Below are 24,488 nucleotides of genomic sequence, written 5' to 3' on the forward strand. Positions count from 1 at the left end.
ATCTCTGGATCTGACCTTGGAGGATCAGGTTAATGAACGTTCCACCAGTAACATTATCACTGCAAAATTCAGACCAAGGCTTCACCAGTTTCCTTTATTCAACAACATGTCTCTCTTTTCTGCAAAATTGGACAGTCATTCAGATCTATTTCATTTCACTTTTGTTTTGCTTTAATTCCTTCAAGAGCTTACTCATGTTTTTGTCATTTTTTTTCCCCATCAGCCCAATTTTCTTTTCTTCTCTTTTACACTGATAATAGAATTGCACCTTGATCTCTGAACACCAAGAAATATAAACTATGCTTCAATAGCACTAAAGATAAATTACTCAGTATGAAGATGACCTAGCACCTTTTGCATCACTGTACAAAATAGCAACAAAATCTTTAAATTGGGCATCACATCACCTTCAATTTGTGAGTTGGCAAGGCAGAGGGATAAAAGCTCCCAACAAGAAAATCATTTGGCAAGTGTGTTATTTTGCAGCAGGATTGACATATCTGAAATCCCATGTGAGCAATTATACTGCAATACACTAACTCCTCAACTATACAATAGATATAAGAATTTAAATGATATTTTGACATATATCTTCAAATGTAAACCTGCCTTTTCACTTGGTCCTCATCCATCTCAAAAAGCTGGTACAGCTTATTACAATGTATATCTGCCACATGAAGTATATTGATATTTTTATTTAAATAACGCTTATTTATCTCTTTCCAAAGCTAGTGACAGATGATGCAGACAAAGTGCGTGCTTATGTCTGTTTTTGTAGAAAGCTTTTCCTGGAACAGGTTGTCAGCCTGTTGCCAGAGGCTATTGCTTGAGGGATGCCACTGTGCCTCAAGTGTGGCTGAGCAGGAGTCTCTCCCACTCTTCCAACCTACCATTGGTGTACTACAAGGGGTTACAAGTTGATAAGCAACTTTCTCAGTTGCATTATGGATGTACCTTCTGTGCTGTCAAGTCTTCTGAATGGGACTGGAACAGCGGCAGAGACTCTTACACAGAGGCAAGGGCACTCCTCACTGCTGCACAAGACCACCCATTCAATCAAAGCATTCTGTTTTAAATAATTTCCATAACGTTTGTACAGAATCATCTATTTGAAGGTACAGGTTGATTGTACATATACACAAAAATGTATAAATGCAATCATGGCATAATTTCACTAAGGGATACAAACATCCTTTAGTCTTTGTTTGCAAGTGGATGTTTTTAATACATGAAATAGGCGTGCCATCCTGTTAAGAGTTACTGAAAATGCAAATGATGTTCCCTCATTGTTGGCCCATCCGTTATTGGAAATAAGTCTTTCCCATCCACTCTATATGGTTCCTCATAGTTTTATACCTCCAATACGTCTTCTCTCAGCCTCCTCTATTCAAAGTAAAAAAGTACTCACAGTGTCAACAAACCTTTTGGCTAAACAATTCTAGTTCTAGCAACATACTTATAAATCTCTTTTCTAAACAGTAAGAAAATTGGTGCAACCTCATCTGAAGTAAGCAGTTATACTAGACCCTGGGCCCACTCACAGGTGAATCAATGCAACATAATCCTGCAGACCACTTCAGCAGATTGTTCTTAAACTTCACCATTTCTATAAATACTCTGTTCACCTATTATTCCCCATATTTCTCACATTCATAACTGGACATGCCAGAACTCTAACCACAGACTCTACTTCTACTCTCTTCCTACCATGCTCAGCCTTCCTCTTTCTTTTCTTTATCTCCTTACACCTTCTGCCCTTCCCTCCTAAATGTCCTCCTCCCCATCCTTTTCTCTCCTCTACCACTTTCCCTGTCGATCTCATTCCATCTATTCTTACTGCTTGTCTTTTCATATTCTTCTCCTCCTCCATTTCATTTATCTTCTTCATTTTGCCTGCTTTGTCCCTTCTCAGTAACAGCAGCTTATATTTATATATATTTTTACTGTGTTAAATTGAGCCAAAGCATTGCACAGGAGTGATTTTCAAATGAAGTTGGGCCCAAATCCAGGAACACCATTCCTAACAATGCTGTGGGTATTCCTACAACCTGAAGACTGTGACAGTTCAAAGAAGCAGCTTTTCATCATCCTTGCTACAGCAGTTAGATTAGATTACTTACAGTGTGAAAACAGGCCCTTCGGCCCAACAAGTCCACACCGACCCACCGAAGCGCAACCCACCCATACCCCTACATTTACCCTTTACCTAACACTACGGGCAATTTAGCATGGCCAATTCACCTGACCCGCACATCTTTGGACTGTGGGAGGAAACCGGAGCACCCGGAGGAAACCCACGCAGACACAGGGAGAACGTGCAAACTCCACACAGTCAGTCGCCTGAGTCGGGAATTGAACCCGGGTCTCAGGCACTGTGAGACAGCAGTGTTAACCACTGTGCCACCGTGCCACCCACACTCTAGGGTTGGGCAGTAACTGCTGGCCTAGCTTTTGATACCTATATGCCATGAATGAATAAACAAATTACATGAGGAGATATTAGTGTCGATGATGAAAAGCTTGCTCTAAGCAGTTTTATACATTTTGGATGAAATACTAGATTGTAGGACATTGGGAGCAATTAAAATCAGGGATGCTCCAGTATTCTATCTCTTCTCCTTTTTCTCTCTTTCACTATCTTTTCCCTACCTCTCAGTCCTCCCTCAGTGCTTATCTCAACATCTCCCTCTTCTTCATCCTCTCCTTTCCATTGTCTCCTCGTGTTTCCTGTTATCTCTTCTCCTCCAAGCATCAGAAGGCAAGTTAGGAAACATCATTAAAGCATCATTCCCCTCAATGTAATGAGTCCTCACTTCAGAGATTGTATCACAGTAATCAATAATCCAGGCACCTGGACAATGTCCTGAGACATGAACTCAAATCATTGCCATAACTGAGGAAATTGAAATCCAGTTATTAAATTTGGATTAACATGCTAGATTGATTAATAATAAACATTAAAATGCCATATTATTGGAAAAACTCTTTTGGTTCACAAATGTGAAGTCTGCTGCCCTCAAACAGTGATATTTTGGGTTCTTAACTGCCCTCTGAAGTGTTCTCGCAAGCTATTTAGTTGTAGGTCCCTCATCAACATCCTCTCAAGAGTCATTAAGATGAGCAATTAATGCTAAACCCTTGTACTGGAAAACCTACACAGTGCATGGGTGACATTATGTAAAACATGGATCTTTGGGCACCTGGAATTAAAACACAGGCTGGGTAGAGTCTCTGTTACAATGCCAAGATCAGTAGTCTGGGCACAAATTTATACTTGTCTTGAAAAGCATATTTTTTGTTGAAATTTATCTCCAGTTCACCAAGCTCAATAGACAATAGACAATAGGTGCAGGACGAGGCCATTCTGCCCTTCGAGCCTGCACCACCATTCAATATGATCATGGCTGATCATCCTTAATCAGTATCCTGTTCCTGCCTCAAAGTCTGTCAAGAACCAGAAGAGATATACAGTGTTTTCTGATGTGATTTTAAAACAAAAAGTTGAATTTCTCAATTGTTTTAAATGTCATTTTTGGGGTGCTTCATCACTCTGTTTACCAGTAACTCCAGATCTCAATTTGTGATATGTGTGTCAGCTGCCCTTTCTGAGCTATAATCTACACACTGATGGCTAAGAATCACAGTGTAAAGGGCAGTCCTTTCCTTGTAGTGTTGAAGTGGTGTCTATGGAGTGGACCAGAAAGGCCTAGTAGCAATGAGTCTCTGGCCTCCACCTCTGTTGCTGCATAGGAAGGGTGCCAGCAAGACCCTGTGCATAATTAATATGGAAAGCAGCACAACGTTACTTGAAAAATATCTCCATGAGCCATTTCAACATTATAAGGAAAGGACTGCCTTTTACACTGTGATTCTTAGCCATCAGTGTGTAGATTATAGCTCAGAAGGGGCAGCTGACACACATATCACCAATTGAGATCTGCAGATGCTGGTGGACAGGGTGGTGGAGAGAAAGGGAGTGCACTTTTCACCAGATGCAACCAGTCCCAACAGGGATAACCACTCAGATCAGTGTATTGTCTGGAGTGAAAATAATCTCCGAGCAACGCTTTGAGAAGTCTCATGACTTTGTGCACTCCACAAGGGTAAGTGAAACCATTTTGTGTCTATTACCTCATTCTCACAAGGCCACCACTAAGGCTTATAGTCCACCAATGCATTCAGCATCTCATTTAACAACTCTCACCAACCTCATTCATCAAAACTGGCCTTCCTGCCCTCTGCATTTTGTATTCACTCACTTGGGGCACCTTATCACTTCTGCTGCTCCTGAATCACAGTTCCATCTTCCATCTACTTTCATCCCACTCATTCACTACTTTGTTGCACAACAGAGCTGAGAGAGTATAAAGATGGGTGATGGGTAGCCAACATGCATGTGTTCACTGCCACAAAGAGGAGCTCCTTGAAATGGCAAGAGAATGGCAGTTATGGAAGGATGTTTTGAAACTTGAAAGGTTCAGAAAAGATTTACAAGGATGTTGCCAAGATTGGAGGATCTGAGCTATAGGAAGAGGCTGTTTTCCCTGAAGAGTCAAAGACTGAGGGGTGACCTTATAGAGATCTATAAAATCATGAGTTGCATGGATAGGATAAATAGACAAAGTCTCTTCTCTAGGGTGGGGGAGTCCAGAACTAGAGGGGATAGGTTTAGGGTTAGGGGGAAAGATATAAAAGAGACCTAAGGAGCAATATTATCACGTAGAGGGTAGTACGTGTATGAAATGAGCTGCCAGAGCAAGTGGTGGAGACTGGTGCAATTACAACATTTAAAAGGCATTTGGATGGGTATATGAATAGGAAGGGTTTGAAAGGGTATGGGCTGGTGCTGGCAGGTGGGACTAGATTAGGTTGGGATATTTCGTCGACGTGGACGAGTTGGACTGAGGGGGTCTGTTTCCAAGCTGTATATCTCTATGGCTCTGTGACTCTGTAACTGCTTAGTTTCCAGTCAACCAAGTAAACCTCATTGTTCTGTGTTGTGCTGCTCTCCCATTAGTCTACAAAGAACACATTCTTAACATGCTCAAGCTGTTATCCCTACTGCACATCGAATGGCGTCTCTTCTTCTCTGTACACACTATTGACACCCACAGCCTCTACCAGCCCCTTATCCCATTGGATCCTCCTTTACCTCTAAGGAAGAAGCCATAGATTCCTCGGAAAATGCATCACTGCACTCAGAGGACTATCTGAGACCAGATATCTGTCCTAGGCAGAGCTTGACCCCATAACTTGGTTGTTAATAACTTTGTGTAAATGCACAGATGTTCAGGCAAGTATGTTGGAAGTGCTCAATAAACTGTATCAAAGATTGAAGGAGTCCATCGATGTTATTAGTATGGTATGTATATCCGACTATCTCCATAGACATGTTGACAGCCACCACAGAGAGTTCCATTAGACAAGCTCTTTATTGAATTTAATTTCACTATCTGCCGTGGTGAGATTCGAGCCTATGTCCTCATAACATTAGCCAGGGTTTCTGCATCATTGTTCCAGTGACATTACTATTGCATCACTGACTCCCCAATCTGTTGCAAAATCCTGACATGTTGTGTCCGGCATAACCTAAGCAGGTGAATAGATGATGTTATGGATGCTGAAGTTTGAAGAGAGCAGCACCGGTATTCTGGGGTGGCACAGTGTCTCGATGATTAGCACTGCTGCCTTACAGCACCAGGGATGTGCACACTAGGTGGATTAAACATGGGAAATGCAGGAATGGGTAGATGGGTGGGTCTGATGGGATGTTATTTGGAGGATCAGTGGAAAATCAATGGGCTGAATGGCCTCCTTCCACACTGTAGGGATTCCATAATGATGGCATCGAATGAGGGTGGGGGCGGTGGGGGGAAATAGTCATTTTCATATGTTAGAGCAATGCAACATCAGGCACAACAAGTCAGAAAGAACCTAGCGAATAGCAGCTTCCAAAGCATCTGTTTAAATTCTTCATAACACCTGCTGGTCCCTCATCCAGGACTGAGAACATCATATATTTCATCCATGATCACGTATCCAAGAGCCATGCTCTGATTTCTGCCATGATCAGATTAAGAGATATCTCGACACAGATCCCTTTGACCTTCCATTATCATTCACCTTTCAGTGTCTGTAGTACCATTTACAGTGCTAAATGCATTTATAATGCTTAAGCACACTTCACTCCAACTTGTAAAGTGTTAGAGGCTGCTCTTCCAGTAAATATTCCCTCCATAGCAATCTGCTATGAGGCAAAGTTTAGATTCTAATGGATATTTGGATATCACCCATCCATGAATGGGTGTGCTTTCTCTCGTAAAGCACAAAGGTAGAATGAGCTTTGCCCCAGAGAAATGTGCATTCATAATTGACCACATAGTCCCACACACAAAGTGGTTCTAAGTGTGCTTTGCAAGTGTAGGTAGGGATCCACTATGACATTAAATTTGGCCTCAGCAAACTCTTCAATAATGCCATTTAATACTGTACTTATGAACATAAGGACCGAAGGATGGATGACTAAATTCTTCGAGGTTAAATTCTCCTCCTCCTTCCGCAAGGATCTCAGTGAGTGTCTCTCTCACTGCACTCCCCAGGTCATCTCTTCTGCACTGAAGCTACAAACCACCTTCAAAGCTACTTTTCCCCCAACTCTCCCCATCCTCCTATTTAACACTCAGAACAGTTTTCCCCACTCCCCTCCACACTCCCACATATTCCTGATGAAGAGCTAATGCATAAAACATCAACTTCTCCTGCTCCTCGGTTGCTGCCTCGCCTGATGTGCTTTTCCAGTGCTACACTTTTCAACTTTGATCTCTAGTGTCTGCAGTCCAGGAACCTTGAATGTCTTACCGAGCTGCAACTTCACAGGGTTAGGGTTCACCGACAAGATGGAGGAGCTGGCAACACTTGGAATGGTCTGAAATGAAAATTCTGCTGTGTGTATGTTGTTCCTCCTCCAGTTGGGTGCTTACTGGCATTTTATCATCTCTTTATGAGCAAGGAGCAGCTGGAGTAAGGTTGAGTTCCTTTGACGACTACTCACCTGACCGTAGATACTGAGCACCAATAAGTAAAACCAAGGACTGCAGATCTGCATGCATTGCTGGCAGCTATTGAGCATTCTGTTGGACCTAGCTCTTCATGTTGGCTGCTATCCTATCCATGGGGATGCTAAAATTAGGAGAAAGTGAGGACTGCAGATGCTGGAGATCAGAGCTGAAAATGTGTTGCTGGAAAAGCGCAGCAGCTCAGGCAGCATCCAAGGAGAAGGAGAATCGACATTTCAGGCATGAGCCCTTTTTCAGGAAGCTTCTTCCTGAAGAAGGGCTCATGCCCGAAACGTCGACTCTCCTGCTCCTTTGATGCTGCCTGACCTGCTGCGCTTTTCCAGCAACACATTTTCAGATGCTAAAATTAGGTTAATCAGACAGAAACACATCAGTGACAATGTCGATGCACCATCTCTGAGCCATCTGATTTAAAATGATAGAAACAGTCTTTTCAATAATAGAGACTATTTTCTAGCCATATTGTAGCTGATGGTGATGATAGATAAGCCAGAGCTCAGAGTCATTTTTTTTCTCTCAGTTTGGTTACCGTGGTGCTCAGATAGTGAACATCTTCATAAGAGGCTGTCAATGAACTCTTGAGAAAAGAGCATAAGTTTATTAGCACAACAGAAAAGGAAAGAAACAACAATATATACTTAAGAAATTTTTGGAAGCTCCATTATAAACAGGAAATAGAAAGATTCAATTATAATATTCTTTGGAGGCTCTAGAAATCCTCTTTTTGACCCATTATTTTTTTTAAAAGTGTTTGCGCTCTTTTAAATAAAAAATCAATTTACCAGAACTAAGAAATCAAATCCCACTTACTTTTATTTCAGAACCCAAGTTCCCAAAAATAATATAAATATGTTATAGACCTTCAAACATTTTCAAAAAAGGGTTACTATTTTAAAGGAGTAATGTTGATGAAATTTCTCTAAACTTGCATCACCCAGGAACATTACATCAATTATTACTCCCTAATAAAGCTGTTGCCTCATGCTTAGTTAGTTCATATAACCAGTCAGATGGTGAGCCATAGAGTGTGTCTAATGAATCTATGAGATTTTCCTGAGATTACTCTTTACTCATAGACTGAGTAAAAATGATAGATGACCAATTAACTAAAGCATGCATCAAGTCTGATTTGGATTTGTAAGGATTTGCTTACTTTCCTGTTCTTGTGAGATTTACAAGAAGTGGGTTTGTTCAATGTTCAATTTTTCTGCTTATTGTGAATTTTTGTGATTCGCAGCTTACGAAATCACATCAACTATACTTTAAGTTTTGTTTGCAATAGATATGGTGTATTCAAGCAATTTGTTTCTTGTATGCTACAATTTCCAGAATTCACAGTAATTGGGCCTGAGAGAAGCAATCACCTCATTTCTCTTCATTAGATCAGACATATAGAACCCGGCTGTAGTTCCAATTTGAACGGTTATTGGATTTAATTGAAGTAAAACTGCCAAATTCACATCTGTTTAAAATATCACTTTAACTCATGTTGAACAGAAACTTTATGTTTGAAGGACAATAGTTTGTATCAAGTCAAATCCAGTCAATGTTTTATGCCAGTCGAGGATCTGAACAGCAATTCTTGCTAATGTTCTTTATTATGAAGTCTGGCACCAGTAAGTGGTTCAGAGTTGCATATGAAGAGATTTTGCTACCAGTCTTGACTGTATACAAGTCAAAGCAGATGAATCCATACCACATCTTCTTACTCAATTCTACTTTGACTGATTTCATCACAATAAATTTATGGAAAGAGGTATTATGCTGATGCAGTCAATCCATTAGGGAAGTTGTTTTTTTTTATATCAGTGTTAGGGGATGCTTCGTAACACAGCAAGAATTTGCAATAAAATTGGTGAACAAACATAGAAAGGTATGAAGGAAAATAGGGGAGAGGTAGAGGAAATTTCAGAACGTGGGGATGAGGCAGTTCTGGAGTTAAGGTGCATAAGGACAGGAAGAATGGAAATAAGTTCCATGGACAAGATAAGCTGAGAGAGTATGAGTGAATGAGCATGAGATGAGAAATGAGCCAGGAGGGGTGTAGGTCCAGAGTAGGGGAATTCTTAAAAAAAGCAAAGTTAAAAATCACACAACACCAGGTTATAGTCCAACAGGTATATTTGGAAGTACAAGTTTTCAGACTGCTTCTTCCTGACAAAGAAATAGTGCTCCAAAATATTGTACTTCCAAATATACCTGTTGGACTATAACCTGGTGTTGTGTGATTTTTAGCTTTGTCTACCCCAGTCCAACACCGGCACCTCCACTTCTTTAAGAAAAAGAGAAGGAATAAGGAGGGGTAGCAAAGAAGATAATCTCATTCTTAGTGACAAAGAGGTCTATGAGTATTTCAAGAAGATAATTGGAGATGATGATGTAGGGATGTGAGAGAATAGATTCCTGAGATAATTGGTAGTGCCGACAACAAGGTTGTTGTATCTTTGCTCTCCAGGGTCCTGGAATTGCGTTGGCTCTAACAGAGAGAATTGTGACCTGATTGCATCTTATGTTGTCCAACCACATTAAGTGGTGAAACCAATTGTTCACCAGACGCACTGCAGTCTATGTCCCGATGATATGAGGGAATAGAGGTTCCGGCTAGTCAAGGAGAGAAGACCATGATGCATTAGGCTAAGCAAGCAATATTAGATTATGTTACAATCCTCCGAATGGCCATTAAAATTCATAAAGAAATTTGAACTTCAAATAATAGTTTGAAGAAAAGATAAGAGTTTACTTTTTTAAGATGCTCACTTACCATACAGATAAAAACACTATTGACTGAAGATTAGTTTCCTAGACAACTTGATTTGCTCTATTATTGTCACAGGTATTGAGATCTATGAAAAGTATTGTTTGCATGTTAACCAGACAAATCATATCTTACATAAGTACATCAGGATAATAGAACAGAATTCAGAATATAGTGCTACAGTTAGAGGGAAGAAGCAGAGAAAATTTAATACATGAGGGGTCTGTTAACAGTGGGAAATAAGCTATTGTTTTTTTTTCCCAGATTTTGTATTTTCTACCCAATGGAGGAGAATAAAAGAGAGTATAATGAAGGTGGGGCAATTTAAACTGTTGAACAGAAATAATTTTAACACAATTGAAAAATCCAACTATTAGGTTTGCATTATACTGTTTTTAAGCTGAGAATTAATTAATTAATCAGCCAAAATGATTATTAACTCCCATGGGTTTATTTTTCCTTTCCTGACCTCAAACCCTCTTCACTCCAGAACTGCATTTCACACTGTGGTCTTAAAATTACTCCCTCTAGGTAGTGCCTTGCAAATCTTCCAGCTATATTTAATTCCCAAAGTGTGGGACGTAAGGGTCACCACTAGCGTCCCTGCTGATTACATCTGCGGGAAGTTTACCCAACTCCAGCTCCTCGAAAACTGCATTAGGGAACTGGAGCTAGAGCTGGATGAACTTCGGATCATTCGGGAGGCGGGCGGGGTGGGGGGGGGCAGTGGGGGTGGGGGGGTTATTGAGTGGAGCTACAGGGAGTTAGTCACTCCTCAGGGACAAGAAAAAGGCAGATGGGTTACAGTCAGGGGACAGAAAGGGAACCGGCAGGCAGTGCAGAGATCCCCTGTGGCCATTCTCCTCAACAATAAATATACCATTTTGGATACTGTTGGGGTGGGACAACTTACCAGGGTAAAGTAGTGGGGTACAGGACTCTGGCACAGAGTCTGTCCCTGCTGCTCAGAAGGGAAAGGGGAAGAGGAGCAGGGCAATAGTCATTGGGGACTCCATAGTTAGGGGGGCAGATAGGAGGTTCTGTGGGGACAAGAGAGACTCACATTTGGTGTGTTGCCTTCCAGGTGCCAGGGTTTGTGATGTCTCTGATCGTGTTTTTGTGATCCTTAAGGGGGAGGGAAGCAGCCCCAAGTCATGGTCCACACAGGCATCAACGACATAGGTAGGAAGAGAGATGGGGATTTAAGGCAGAAATTCAGGGAGCTAGGATGGAAGCTTAGAGCTCGGACGAACAGAGTTGTTGTCTCCGGTTTGTTGCCCGTGTCACATGCTAGTGAGGTGAAGAATAGGGAGAGAGATGAATTTAACATGTGGCTACAGGGATGGTGCAGGAGGGAAGGTTTTGAATTCTTGGATAATTGGGGCTCTTTCTGGGGTAGGTGAGACTTCTACAAGCAGGATGGTCTTCATCTGAACCAGAGGGGTACCAATATCCTTGGGGGGGGGGGGAGGAATTCACTAAGGCTATTGGGGTGGGTTTAAACTAATCCAGCAGGGGGATGGAAACCAAAATTGTAGTTCAAGTATAGAAAAGGTTGAAAGTAGGGAGGTCCAAAATCTAATTTCAGGGATGCAAGATGGCACCGGCAAGCAAGAAGTTGGTTTGAAGTGTGTCTACTTCAACACCAGGAGCATCCGGAATAAGGTGGGTGAAATTGCAGTATGGGTTGGTACCTGGGACTTCGATGTTGTGGCCATTTCGGAGACATCGATAGAGCAGGGACAGGAATGGTTGTTGCAGGTTCCAGGATTTAGATGTTTCAATAAGAACAGAGAGGATGGTAAAAGAGGGATAGGTGTGGCATTTGTTGGTCAAGGACAGTATTACAGTTGCAGAAAGGATGTTTGGGGACTCGTCAACTGAAGTAGTATGGGCTGAGGTTAGAAACAGGAAAGGAGAGGTCACCCTGTTGGGAGTTTTCTATAGGCCTCTGAATAGTTCCAGAGATGTAGAGGAAAGGATAGCAAAGATGATTCTCGATAGGAGTGAGAGAGACAGGGTTGTTGTCAACTTTCCAAATATTGACTGAGAACACTATAGTACAAGTACTATAGATGGGTCAGTTTTTGTCCAGTTTTTGTCCACTGCAACATTAAGGTCAGTGGAGTTTGTCCAGTGTGTGCAGGAGGGCTTCCTGACACAGTATGTGGACAGACCAACAAGGGGTGAAGCCACATTAGATTTGGTACTGGGTAATGAGCCCGGCCAGGTGTTAGACTTGGAAGTAGGTGAGCACTTTGGTGATAGCGATCACAATTCTGTTATGTTTACTTTAGTGATAGAAAGGGATAGGTGTATACCACTGGGTAAGTGTTACAGCTGGGGAAAAGGCAATTGCGATGCAATTAGGCAAGATTTAGGATGCATAGGATGGGGAAGGAAACTGCAGGGGATGGTCACATTCGAAATATGGAGCTTATTCAAGGAAATGCTCCTGAGTGTCCTAGATAATTATGTACCTGTCAGGCAGGGGAGGAAGCTGTAGAACGCGGGAGCCGTGGTTTATGAAGGAAGTGGAATCTCTGGTCAAGAGGAAGAAGAAGGCTTATGTTAGGACGAGATGTGAAGGCTCAGTTAGGGCGCTTGACGGTTACAAGGGAGTCAGGAAAGACCTGAAGAGAGAGCTCAAGAAGAGCCAGGAGGAGACATGAGAAGTTGTTGGCAGATAGAATCAAGGTAAACCCTAAGGCTTTCTATAGGTATTTAAGGAATAAAAAAATAATGAGAGTAAGATTAGGGCCAATCAAGGATGGTAGTGGGAAGTTGTGTGTGGAGTCAGAGGAGATAGGGGAAGCACTAAATTAATATTTTTTGACAGTATTCACTCTAGAAAATGGCAATGTTATCAAGGAGAATACTGATACAGGGTACTAGACTAGGTGGAATTGAGGTTTACAAGGAAGAGGTATTAGAAATCCTGCAGAGTGTGAAAATAGATAAGTCCCTTGGGCCAGATAGGATTTATCCTAGGATCCTCTGGTAAGCCAGAGAGGAGATTGCCGAGTCTTTGGCATTGATCTTTAAATTGTCATTGTCTACAGGAATAGTGCCAGAAGACTGGAGGATAGCAAATGCAGTTCCCCTGTTCAAGAAGGGGAGTAGACACAACCTTGGTAATTATACACCAGTGAGCCTTACTTCAGTTGTTGGTAAAGTTTTGGAAAAGGTTATAAGAGATAAGATTTATAATCAAGCTAGAAAGAATAATTTGATTAGGGTTAGTCAGCACGGTTTTGTGAAAGGTAGGTCGTGCCTCACAAACCTTATTGAATTCTTTGAGAAGGGGACCAAGCAGGTAGATGAGAGTAAACCGGTTGTTGTAGTGTACATGAATTTCAGCAAGGCATTCAATAAGGTTCCCCACAGTAGGCTATTGTACAAAATGTGGAGAAATTGGATTGTGGGTGATATAGCAGTTTGGATCAGTAATTGGCTTGCTGAAAGAAGACAGAGGGTGGTGGTTGATGGGAAATGTTCATCCTGGAGTCCAGTTACCAGTGGTATACCCCAAGGGTCAGTGTTGGGTCCACTGCTGTTCATCATTTTTATAAACGACTTGAATGAGGGCGTAGAAGGGTGGGTCAGTAAATTTACAGGCGACACTAAGGTCAGTAGAGTTGTGGATGGTGACAAAGGATGTTGTAGGTTACAGAGAGACATAGGTAAGCTGCAGAGCTGGGCTGAGAGGTGGAAAATGGAGTTTAATGTGGACAAGTGTGAGATGATTCACTTTGGTTGGAGTAATCGGATTATTAATGGTAAGATTCTTGGTACTGGGCTAATGGTAAGATTCTTGGTAGTGTAGATGAGCAGAGATCTCGGTGCCCAGGTACGCAGATCCTTGAAATCCAGGTTGACAGGTTGTTAAGAAGGCAGACAGTGTTTTAGCTTTAATTAATAGAGGGACCATGTTCCGGAACCATGAGGTTATGCAACAGCTGTACAAAACTCTGGTGCGGCTGCACTTGGAGTATTGTACAGTTCTAGTCATCGCATTATAAGAAGGATGTGGAAGCTTTGAAAAGGGTGCAGAGGAGACTTACTAGAATGTTGCCTGCTATGGAGGAAAGGTCTTACGTGGAAAGGCTGAGGGACTTGAGGCTGTTTTCATTGGAGAGAAGAAGGTTGAGAGGTGATTTAATAGAGACATATAAGATAATCAGAGGGTTAGATAGGGTGGACAGGGAGAGCCTTTTTTCAAGTATGGTGACAGTGAGCACGAGGGGGCATAGCTTTAAATTGAGGGGTGATAGATATAGGACAGATGTCAGAGGTAGTTTCTTTACTCAGAGAGTAGTAAGGGTATGGAATGCTTTGCCTGCAACAGTAGTAGATTTGCCAACTTTAAGTACATTTAAGTCGTCATTGGACATGCATATGGAAGCACATGGAATAGTGTTGGTTAGATAGGCTTCAGATTGGTATGACAGGTCGGCGCAACATCAAGGGCTGAAGGGCCTGTACTCCGCTGTAATGTTCTGGGTTTTATGTCTTTGGTCTTTTCAAACAGAATATGAATCTCTCCCACATTATTTCACAGTGAACCAAAGGATCTTGTGACCTATAGCATTGTACCTTCACTGGATCCTGACTGCTGAACCTATTTGTGATATTCACGAAAGCTTATTAACTAAAATGACAATGGTTTGCTCTGCACCTTTCCCATCATAATATTCATTGCCATAGCAACATGAATCTCATGGTCTTTGCATCCAAGTATGGAAACTGATTAGCTCTCCTTTGATTCCCAACTTTATCCTGTTCTGGATTCAAAAAGATAGTCCTAAGTACACTCTTTTACAACTTGGAATTTTGTACATTTCATTGGAATTTGCAAACCCAGTCTACTCACTATCATCACATCTGCCTTGGCCAATGTCTGCATTGTGAAAAACTTGCACCTTCATTCCAGTAAAATGAATTAGGCCCTTCATTAATCTTAGCCTGAAAATGTGTTGCTGGAAAAGCGCAGCAGGTCAGGCAGCATCCAAGGAACAGGAGAATCAACGTTTTGGGCATAAGCCCTTCTTCAGGCCAATTCTTTGGGCTTATGCCTGAAATGTCAATTCTCCTGTTCCTTGGATGCTGCCTGACCTGCTGCGCTTTTCCAGCAACATATTTTCAGCTCTGATCTCCAGCATCTGCAGTCCTCACTTTCTCCTTCTTTAATCTTAAATAGCAAAGCCACTCAAACCTTTTATCAAACAGAGTTTCAAAAAGTCACTTGATTGCCTTTGTTCTACCTAAAGTTATAGTTTCAAAGTAGAACTGTACAAACTTCATATTTGTATTAATAGGCTGCCTGTCATGCACTATACCTGATCTTTAATATAATTTCCCTATATAAGAGCAGAATATCAGGGACTGTGCTATAACAGTTGGTAGATGTGATGTCAACCTTTTGCATCAATTCATGTGATAAACGCTAAGCCTCATAACAATTGCATGTCTGCAGAGGGAGGAGCTGTATTTGGTCAATGGCCTTTCAGAAGTTTATTTTTATAGGTTAGAGTGAGTGGCGGATGCAGATTCTTCCACTCTTGGACATGGTAAGATCAGAGACGGGAAAGGCACTTGATTACATGGAATGATGACCAAAAATAGCCTATCACCATCCTGACTCCACTGGACTTAAGTCTTGGGTGAGAAGGCCAATGGTGAACCTTCCTACCATACTGCTAAGTTAGGCCCTTTGGTGTCCAATTCTTGCCAGCTAAGGACCTCATCCTAGTACTGATCACCACAGCTGTAAGTGGAACTGTTGCCATGCAGTGTTGATGACAAATCAAACTATGTAGCCCACTTGTCATCTCAACTGGGGATGGGTCGTGGCTAGGAGTAAGGACCTCAGATTGGCTGGCATATCTTATCGGTCAGGATTTCAGCACCCTTGGTTCTTGGTTCCAGGAAAAGTCCTCCCTGCCTACTTGGCCTGTGGTTCAGCAAACCTTTTCTGGAAGAGGTAGTTCCCTGGTTTTCAATGAGCAGGCCATACTCCCACTACCTCATCAAGACTCCAGCAGAGAGTGACAATATCATATAGACAGTGCTCAAAGGACAGATCTGGAAAAGGTAAGAGGTCAAGGTGTTCAGGGTGGCAATTCTGGAAACAAGAAGGGGAAGACTGAGCAAAGAAGAGAACATAAGTGTGGAAGTCATGGAAGAAGGCCTCAGTTTTATTGCTCAGCTTGAAATTCATTAGGAAGATGTTTGGGCAGTGAAAACTGTGAACTGAAAGCTTAGTGTCAAGTGGAAATTTTAAGTCTGTTTCTCCCTACACAGATTCTATCTGACTTGTTGCTTTTTCCAGACTTTTCTGTTCCAGTTTCAGAATTTTCAGGTCTGCAGTAATTCGAGTGGCATCAAGTTCCACATTCTTACTGTGAGAAGTAAGAAGCTGATCTAAAATCCTTCTAGAATTTATTAGTTCCTATCTTACCTTTATAGAACAAAGAACAAAGAAGATTTACAGCCCAGCAACAGGCCCTTCAGCTCTCCAAGCCAGAGCCGATCAAAATGTAATGTCAAACCTGTCGGTCAATTCCTAAGCATCTGTATCCCTCTACTCCCCACCTACTCATGCATTTATCCAGACGCATCTTAAATGAATCTACCGTGCCTACCTCTACCACCTCTGCTGACAACGCGTTCCAAATGCCCACCACCCTCTGTGTGAAGTTATGTTTCCTTTTTCTGACAGGTTTTAGCAACGAAGTGAAGTTAAACACTTATTTTGTCTAAAACCAATGTGGATATGAACTCGATATCAAAAATCAAGGAATAGTTGAAGAGAACTATTTTTTTGTTCAGTCACGCAGGTATTTTTGTTGGAGCTTTGGTTAGACTCAGTCTTGGTGGTATTTTACATATAATTAGCAGCATGTTGTTAAAGTGTTGGTTTTCTTCATTTAGCTGGAAATAAAGTGTCCAACTGCTGGCTGGAACAGCTGCTAACCCAGACAGGAACCGACCAGCTCAATTGGCTCTGCTTTTTAAGACTGTGAATTAAAATGGAGCAGATGACTGTTTGTATAGTGACTATCTGGAAACTTCATTCTTAGGAGAGTTGAAAGCTGTAGGACAGTAGCACTTTAGAGAGAAAAAGAAACAGGTTGCTTGATTAAAGTTGAAATGCCGGTGAATGAAAAAAGATACAGGAAAACGTGTTCCATCGGGTGAAAAACTTGGAATTTGTCACGGAAAATGGTATCCCAGCAAATTTTCTGTCTTTCAAATATGTCGTGTTTCTGTTATTTGGCCTGTTTGCAGTGGCTTGTAATTTTTCTGTACATCAGTTCCAGCCATATAAATGTTTTCTATTTGATGTGTCTCTGTTTGTGAAATCTGATTCACTCAAGTGGTATCTAATAGCGTGTTTTCACAGATTGCTGACAAATGCCCCCGTACTTTATACATTCCAATCTTGTTATCCGCATTTATCAAATCACATATGGCAATCAGACCTGCATAGACAAGTCAGGAGTGTGCTTTTAGGAGCAATATTGCTATCTTCACTAGCTTCCAGTTACTTCTACTTCCTGAGATTGGCAATGTATTAAAAAAATTGCTGGCTCTCTTGGCAGATAAATTTCTTCACCTACTCCAAAGGCCAAGAAAAAAGGCAGGTCAGAAATAAAAAGCAGCATTACATTATTCAAGTTATTTTCTCATTCTTTGCCCTTGTTGGTTGAGTTTTTTCCCCTTGCCACGTCTTTGAGGATGTCAGAGGTGCATTATTCTGTGAAGGGTTGGTTTAAGTCTTGGGGCTTTTCGAAGAAACATTTCATTTGCATGCTGCTAATTATGTAGAGGCTGAAAACAACTTTGTGTCCCTCTTGTCACACATCTTTTTATATTCCTAGGGACAGCATGGTGGTACAGTGGTTAGCACTACAGAGTTGGTACAGGCTTGATGGGCCAAATGGTCTCTATATGCATGGTAATGCGAATGAAGCTACACAGAACCAATCCTGAGTACCACGTCATGTTAGAATTCTGTCAAAGGGAGTGCAACTCTTTTCCTAATGTCCAGCATAGCATAACATGTTCTCATTGTTATGTGTGGGATCATCACATATTGCTATATCTTCATAATGGTTGAAAACTTTTATTGAGTAACAAGAAAAGCAAAAAAAAATGTATTTGCACCTATAAACAGAAAGTGACTACCTGTCTTTCCATCAGTAACAAATTTGTGTTCAATGAATGATAACTATATCCAAGGTTTGTCTGCAAAAATGATCCCAAATTTCCAGCTACCTGCCACTTCAACACACCACCATGTTCCCACACCAACATTTCTGTCGCAGGCCTGCTGCAGTGCTCCAGCAGGCATCAGTGCAAACTAAAGAACAACATCTCATTTTCAGTTGGAGACCCTGCTACTGCCAGGAATTAACACTAGGCTCAATACCTGATTCTATCCTCCCATGTTTTTTAACCACCCCACAACTGGCCCTGTTATGACATGAGTTACTTTCAGCAAAGTCATACTTTCAGATGTACTCCTCAACCCATTATCATATTGTGTGGGTTGTATTCAGTCCAGCTCACCCAATTTCTCCTACTCTTAGCTCTGATGATCACTTATTCAGCTCTTCTTCTGTCTTGGTCTGCTATCCATAATCATCTTGTTTACTGAACCCTCTCATATCTCTCTTTCTCATTCTGGGCTCCACCTCCATCTAATTGCTCACCTTCTCCTCCTCATCACCCCTGCCAACTTCAGCTTCAGCATAAATATTACTTTTTCCTAGCTGCTAACTAGAAGAGTAACCAGACTTGATTTGTTATCTCTGCTTTCTTCCACAGGTGATGCCAGATCCGCTGAGTTTCTCCGGCATTTTCAGTATCTGGCAATCGTCTGGCTAGTTCCATGGACAGGTTTGTGGCTGAAATGGGGGGTGATTTTGTGATATTCCTGAATGATGGAACTCTTTTATAGGCTTTGTTTTCTGTGCCACTGCCATTCGGCCCATTGTTTTGGAAATTATGACCCTGGACATTTACCATAGGAGTCAAAAACTCACACCTCTCTTTTAGTGCTAACTAATATCTCTTGCAAGGTTATTAGCCATTCTATTGCTGTCCAGTCATGTCAGTTTTCATTGAACCATGAAAAATAGGGCTTTTCATTCCTGTCAAGATATTTGACATTGTCTTCAGAAATATAATGCTGAGGTGATCTGAAAAGGTCAGCAATTAAAACAATACTTTCCAAATTATGTAATGAATGTTGTTATAAGTTTAGCTGCTTATTTAGTGGTACAACATACTGCAAAAGCCATGACAACATCCTTGGAATAGTACTGAAAACTTAGGCTCCAGAATTAACTACCACACTCCTAGCCAAGCTGTTCCTGTACAGCTACAACACTGGCATCTATTCAACAATGTAGAAAATAGCCCAAATACAGTCTGTCCACAAAAAGCACGCCAAATCCAACCCAGCCAATCCCCACCCCATCAGTGTCAACAATGTGATGGAAAAGGTCACTGTCAGTGCTATCAAGTGGCACTTGTTCAATAATAATCTGCTCACTGATGCTCAATTTGGATTCTGCCAGAGCCACACTGCTCTGATCTCATTATAGCCTTGGTCAAAACATGAGTCATAGAGTCACACAATGAGAAACAGGCCCTTCATACATTTTGGTAAGATGAATAGAGGCACAGACTACAAATAGTTCTTGTGTAACACAATGGTTGTGTTCTTGTGCAATAAAAATAGCAGCTTTTTTTTGCTAAAGGGAGAGGAGACTTAGAAGTCCGGAGTGCAATGGGACTTGGTTGTCCTTGTCCAGGATTCTCTGAAGGTTAACTTGCGGGTTGAGTCAGTAGTGAGGAAGGCAAATTCAATGTTGGCATTTATTTCGACAGAATGAGAATATATAAGCAGGGGTGTACTTCTTATTAAATGTACTGATGCTTTATAAGGCTCTGGTCATACCACAGTTAGAATATTGTGAGCAATTTTGGGCCCCATAGTTCAGAAAGGATGTACTGACCCTGGAGCATGTCCAGAGGAGGTTCATAAGAGTGAAAGGCTTAACATACGAGGAACATTTGAGGACACTTGGTCTACAAGCAATGGAGTTTAGAAGGATTAGGGGAGACCTAACTGAAACTTAAAGAATGCTAAAAGGTCTGTATAGAGTGGACATTGGGAAGATGTTTCCATTAGCAGGAGAGACTGGGTCCCAAGGCACAACCTTAGAGTGAAGGGAAGAACCTTTCGAACAGAGATGAGGAGAAACCTCTTCAGCTGGAGAGCAGTGAATCTTTGGAATTCATTGCCACAGAAGGCTGTGGAGGCCAGGTCTTTGAGTATATTTAAGACAGAGATAGATAAGTTCTTGACTGTTAAGGGGATCAAAGGTTACAGGGAGAAGGCGGGAGAATGGAATTGAGACACTTATCAGCCATGATTGAATGGCAGAGCAGACTCGATGGGCTGAATGGTCTAATTTCTGCTCCTATGTCTTATGGTCTTAAAGACTTCAGCCCGCCATGTCTATGGTGACCAACAAATACCAAACTACACAAGTCCCATTTACCTGTATTTGGTCTATAGCCTAGTATGCACTAACATTGTAACTGCTTGTCAAAACGCTTCTTAAATGTAGTGAGAGTACCCTCCTGCACCTTCTCAAACAGCAGTTACTACTTATATATCATACCCTGGATGAAAAAAAATCAGATCTTCTTTACTTACTTCTCACTTTGAATTGATGCCCTCTGTTTTAGACACAACAGCCATAGGAAAAAGACTCTCACAATCTAGACTGTCCCTGCCTTCTTTAATTTTATATACGTCTTTCAGAACACACATATACACACACCCACTCTGCCTCCTTGGAAAACAATCTCAGCCTCTCCAGTCTCTCCTCACAGCTATGAGATATTGTGTTCGAGGCTATCTTTAGTAACTCACTCACCTGCTCTCTATATTCATTAATATCAGGTTCCTAATCATTCATTCATAATCCTTTACTAACCCATTATTTACTACCACACAGTTTCATTCATTCATTCATAAACCGTGGTTCTGTCCAAATTTAAAATAACGCTTTCTAATCAAAACAACCCTTTCAAATCCATCACTGCATTCTCACACCTTATCAGTCCTTGCTACAAGCAGTGTTTACCTCTGAATCAGTGTAGCATACAGAACAAATCCTCATCAAGTCTCCACTGAAACATTATAATATTAATCAGCCCTTACCACCATCTCCTGGACCTGAATAGATTCCCCAATTAGTAAGTACCTGTTAAATACCTTTTAACTAGACCATCATCCCTTTGAGAAATTAACTGACAAAACAACGCTTCCATGAAATTGCATGAATGAATGAAACTCATACCGACAAATAGTAAACAAATCTCATAACCCAGCTGCGGTAATCAGTTTAATATCCTTTATTCTTTTATTAAGTACAGGTACAATTTCTAACTTATACAGAGCACATAGGCTTAGTACTTTTACTAATATTTACTAAAATAAAAGACAAAATACCCCTTCATTATACAAGCACACTGGACAGATACTCTTAACCTCATGAGAAGTAGCAGCCAACAATTCGCACATTTTAACCCATCTCCTGTCTCCCAGGAGAAAAGCCTTTCAAACCTTGTGTACTATAAATAAAAGAAGGTAACATCATAGTAATGGAACTTTAATATATATAAGAACTGTGTATAAAGGGGCTTTTGTAAGAGATTCTTGTATTTCAGGACTCTATTACTGTCTCGAACTTGTGATGTGATTGCTGAATAAAAGAGGCTATTTCGCCACTCACTGATTCCAGTCATTATTTGAACATGATCCGCGACTTTTCATCCCAGGTAACATCCTGGAATCATATCCTTCTGATTGGATGATGGCCAGAACTGTACATAGTATTCCATCTGCGGCCTACTCAATGTTTTATAAAGTTGAAAGAAGACTTCCTTGCTGCTTTATTTTGTACCCAGCTAAAAAGGCTCCATCACCCAGTCTACCTGAGCTGACACCTTCAGGGATCTACGGACCTGTACACTAAGGTCCCGTTGTTCCTCAATACTACATAGAGACCTATCATTCATTGTGTATATCCTTCTCTTACTGGACCTCCGAAATGCATCACCTTGCACTTTATTGGGATTAAATTTCATCAGCCATTGCTGAGCCTGTTCAATATGAGACTGTAGACTGAGACCATCTTCCTTACTATCAACAACACTGTCAATTTTTGTGTTATCTGCAGATTTATGAATTTTTCTTTCTACATTCACATCCAATTCGTTAATGTACACAACAAACAACGGGACCTTAGTGTACAGGTCCGTAGATCCCTGAAGGTGTCAGCTCAGGTAGACTGGGTGCAAGGATCCCGGCACCAATTCCTGTGGGACACTTCTGGTCACAGGCTTCCAATTACAAAAAACAACTGCCGACTATTACTCTTCACCTCCTATTTGTGAGCCAGTTTTGGATCATGATTGCTAACTTTCCTTGGGTCCCATGGGCTCTTATCTTTTTGACTAGCATTTCATATGGGACCTTGTCAAAGTCTTACTGAAGTCTATGTAAACTATACCAACTGCTTTTTAGTCAACAATACACAAAAAAAAACCCTCAATTGAACTAGTCAGACAAAATCTTCCTCTAACAAACTATTCCTGATCTATCTCTGCCTTTCAAACTATTATAGAGTCAGAGAGATGTACAGCAAGGAAACAGACCCTTCTGTTCAACTTGTCCACGCCGACCAGATATCCCAACCCAATCTAGTCCCACCTACCAGCACCCGGCCCATATCCCTCCAAACATTTCCCATTCATATACCCATCCAAATGCCTCTTAAATGTAGCAATTGTACTCACCTCTACCACTTTCTCTGGCAGCTCATTCCATACACGTACCACCCTCTACGTGAAAAAGTTGCCCCTTAGGTCTCTTTATATCTTTCCTCTATCACCCTAAACCTATGCCCTCTAGTTCTGGACTCCCCCACCCCAGGGCAAAGACTTTGTCTAATTATCCTGTCCATGCCCCACATGATTTTATAAAGCTCTAAAAGGTTACCCTTCAGCCTCCAATGCTCCAGGGAAAACAGCCCCAGTGTATTCAACCTCTCCCTATAGCTCAAATCCTCCAACCCTGGCAACATCCGTGTCAATATTTTCTGAACTCTTTCAAGTTTCACAACATCTTTCCGATTAGAAGGAGATCAGAATTGCTCGCAATATCCCAAACGTGGCCTAACCAATGTTCTGCACAGCCGCAAGGAGAAAGTGAGGACTGCGGATGCTGGGGATCAGAGCTTAAAAATGTGTTGCTGGAAAAGCGCAGCAGGTCAGGCAGCATCAAAGGAGAAGGAGAATCGATGTTTCGGGCTTAAGCCCTTCTCCTTCTCCTTTGATGCTACCTGACCTGCTGCGCTTTTCCAGCAACACATTCTGTACAGCCGCAACACAACCTCCCAACTCCTGTACTCAATACTCTGACCAATAAAGGAAAGCATACAAAACGCCTTCTTCACTATCCTATTTACCTGAGGCTCCACTTTCAAGGAGCTGTGAACCTGCACTTCAAGGTGTCTTTGTTCAGCAACACTCCCTAGGACCTTACCATTAAGTATATAAGTCCTGCCAAGATATCCCAAAATGCAGCACTTTGCATTTATCTAAATTAAACTCCATCTGCCACCTCTCAGCACATTGGCCCATCTGATCAAGATCCCATTGTAGGCTGAGATAACCTTCTCCGCGACCACTACACCTCCAATTTTGGTGTCATCTGCAAACTTATTAACTATACCTCTTATGCTCATACCCAAATTATTTATATAAATGATGAAATGTAGAGGACCAAGCCCCGATCCTTGCGGCACACCACTGGTCACAGGCCTCTAGTCTGAAAAACAACCCTCCACCACCAGCTTTACTTTGAGACAGTTCTGTATCCAAATAGTTAGTTCTCCGTTGTTGTGGTTCTGCTCGCCGAGCTGGAAGTTTTTGCTGCAAACGTTTCGTTCCCTGGCTAGGGAACATCATCAGTGCTGTTGGAGCCTCGTGTGAAGCGCTGCTTTGATGTTTCTTCCGGTATTTATAGTGGTTTGTTCTTGCCGCTTCCGGGTGTCAGTTTCAGCTGCAGTGATTTGTATGTGGGGTCCAGGTCGATGTGTCTGTTGATGGATGTTCTTGCCGTTTCCGGGTGTCAGTTTCAGCTGTAGTGGTTTGTATATGGTGTCCAGGTCAATGTGTCTGTTGATGGAGTTTGGGGATGAATGCCATGCTTCTAGGAATTCTCTGGCTGTTCTCTGTCTGGCTTGTCCTATGATAGTGGTGTTTTCCCAGTCAAATTCATGTTGCTGGTTGTCTGAGTGTATGGCTACTAGAGATAGCTGGTCGTGTCGTTTTGTGGCTAGCTGATGTTCATGGATGCGGATTGTTAGCTGTCTTCCTCATTCATCCCCAAACTCCATCAACAGACACATTGACCTGGACACCATATACAAACCACTACAGCTGAAACTGACACCCGGAAACGGCAAGAACATCCATCAACAGAGACATCGACCTGGACCCCACATACAAATCACTGCAGCTGAAACTGACACCCGGAAGCGGCAAGAACAAACCACTATAAATAC

This window comes from Hemiscyllium ocellatum, chromosome 6, assembly GCF_020745735.1.
Source record: "Hemiscyllium ocellatum isolate sHemOce1 chromosome 6, sHemOce1.pat.X.cur, whole genome shotgun sequence".
In the NCBI taxonomy this organism is placed as follows: Eukaryota; Metazoa; Chordata; class Chondrichthyes; order Orectolobiformes; family Hemiscylliidae; genus Hemiscyllium; species Hemiscyllium ocellatum.